This window comes from Mirounga leonina, unplaced genomic scaffold (genome assembly GCF_011800145.1).
Source record: "Mirounga leonina isolate KUSES-001 unplaced genomic scaffold, KU_Mleo_1.0 Mir_155483, whole genome shotgun sequence".
Taxonomy (NCBI): domain Eukaryota; kingdom Metazoa; phylum Chordata; class Mammalia; order Carnivora; family Phocidae; genus Mirounga; species Mirounga leonina.
In genome coordinates, this window is record NW_023270395.1 from 11,303 (window position 1) to 13,302 (window position 2,000).

At 38.8% G+C, this 2,000-nt stretch overlaps 1 pseudogene; it reads left to right on the plus strand.

The window, feature by feature from the left end:
* The first annotated feature begins 1,163 nt into the window (after nucleotides 1–1,163).
* Nucleotides 1,164–1,777, plus strand: LOC118014686 (annotated as a pseudogene).
* Nucleotides 1,778–2,000: the final 223 nt, after the last annotated feature.

Genomic DNA, 2,000 nt, shown 5'->3' on the forward strand with positions numbered 1-2,000 from the left:
AAATTTGGGGTAGAATAGTACAATAAACCGAAATGAAAAATTTGCTAGAACCTCCTCAACTTGATAAAGAATATCTACCAAAAAACCTAGAGCTAATATACTTAATGGTGAGAAACTCAAAGCTTTCCCACTAAGATCAGGTACAAGGCAAGGATGTCTCCTCTCACCACTTCTCAACCTTGAACTGCAAGTTCTAAGTAATGCATCAGGACAAGAAAAGGAAATAAAAGGTATGGATTGGGAATAAAGAAATAAAAGTGTCTTTGTTCGCAGATCACATGTTAGTTTATATAGAAAATCTGAAGAAATGACAAAAAAAAAAAATTCCTGGCACTAGTAAGTGATTATAGCAAGGGTGAAGAATATAAGATTAATATATGGAAACCAATTGCCTTCCCGCATACTAGCAATGAACAAGTGGAATTTGAAATTAAAAATATATATCATTTATAATAGCATCCATAAAAATGAAATACTTAGGTGAAAATCTAACAAACTATGTATAATACCTTTGTGAGGAAAACTACAAAACTGATGAACAAAATCAAGGAACTAAATAAATGGAGAAATAGTCCATGTTTATGGATAGGAAGACTCAATATAGTCAAGACTGCAGGCGTTCCCAACTTGATCTATAGACCCAATGCCATCCCAATCAAAACCCCAGCAATTTGCTTGGTAGATACTGACAAACTGATTCTATAGTTTATATGGAGAGGCAAAAGACCCGGAATAACCAACACAACATTGAGGAGAACAAAGTTAGATGAATGACAATCTCTGACTTCAAGACATACTGCAAAGCTACAGTAATCAAGACAAAGTGGTTTTGGCAAAAGAATAAACAAATTGATCAATGGAACAGAACAGAGTCCACAAATATACTCACGTAAGTATACTCAACTGATATTTGACAAAGGGGCAGTGGTAATTTCAACAAATGTAGCTGTAACAACTGGCCATCACATACAAAATGATAAAAATCTACACACACTACACACTTCACACTTTTTGTGAAGGCGCAAAATTAACTTAAAATGGATCACAGACCTGAAGAGATCACAGGTGCAAAATATAAAACTCCTAGAAGATAATGTAGAAGAAAATCCAGGTCACCTTGGGTTTGGTGATGACTTTTAAGATACAAAACCAGCTTTTGGCTTTCGGCTCGGGGAGGCAAAGGTGCAACTTTCTTCGGTTGTCCCGAATCCGGGTTCATCCGACACCAGCCACTTCCGCCATGCCGCCTAAGTTCAACCCCAACGAGATCAAAGTCGTGTACCTGAGGTGCACTGGTGGTGAAGTCAGTGCATCTGCCCTGGCCCCGAAGATCGGCCCACTGGGTCTGTCTCCAAAAAAGGTTGGTGATGACATCGCCAAGGCAACCAGTGATTGGAAGGGTCTAAAGATTATGGTGAAACTGACCATTCAGAACAGACAGGCCCAGATTGAAGTGGTACCTTCTGTCTCTGCCCTGATTCTCAAAGCCCTCAAGGAACCACCAAGAGACAGAAAGAAGCAGAAAAACATTAAGCACAGTGGAAATATCACTTTTGATGAGACTGTCAATATTGCCCAACAGATGCGACACTGATCTTTAGCCAGAGAACTCTCTGGAACCATTAAAGAAATCCTGGGGACTGCCCAGTCTGTGGGCTGCGATGTTGACGGCCGCCACCCTCATGACATCATAGATGACATCAACAGTGGTGCGGTGGAATGCCCAGCTAGTTAACTACAAAGGCAAATGTTTCAATAAAGGATCATTTGACGACCAAAAAAAAAAAAAAAGATACAAAACCAAAGGCATGATCCATGAAAGAAAGAACTGACAAGCTGGTCTTAATTAAAATTAAAATTTTCTGCTCTGTAAAAGACGTTAACAGAATGAAAAGACAAGCCACAGACTGGGACACAATATTTGCAAAAGACGTATCTGTAAAGGACTGTTTTCTAAAATACAGAAAGAAATTCTTAAAACCCAACAACAAGAAAATCAA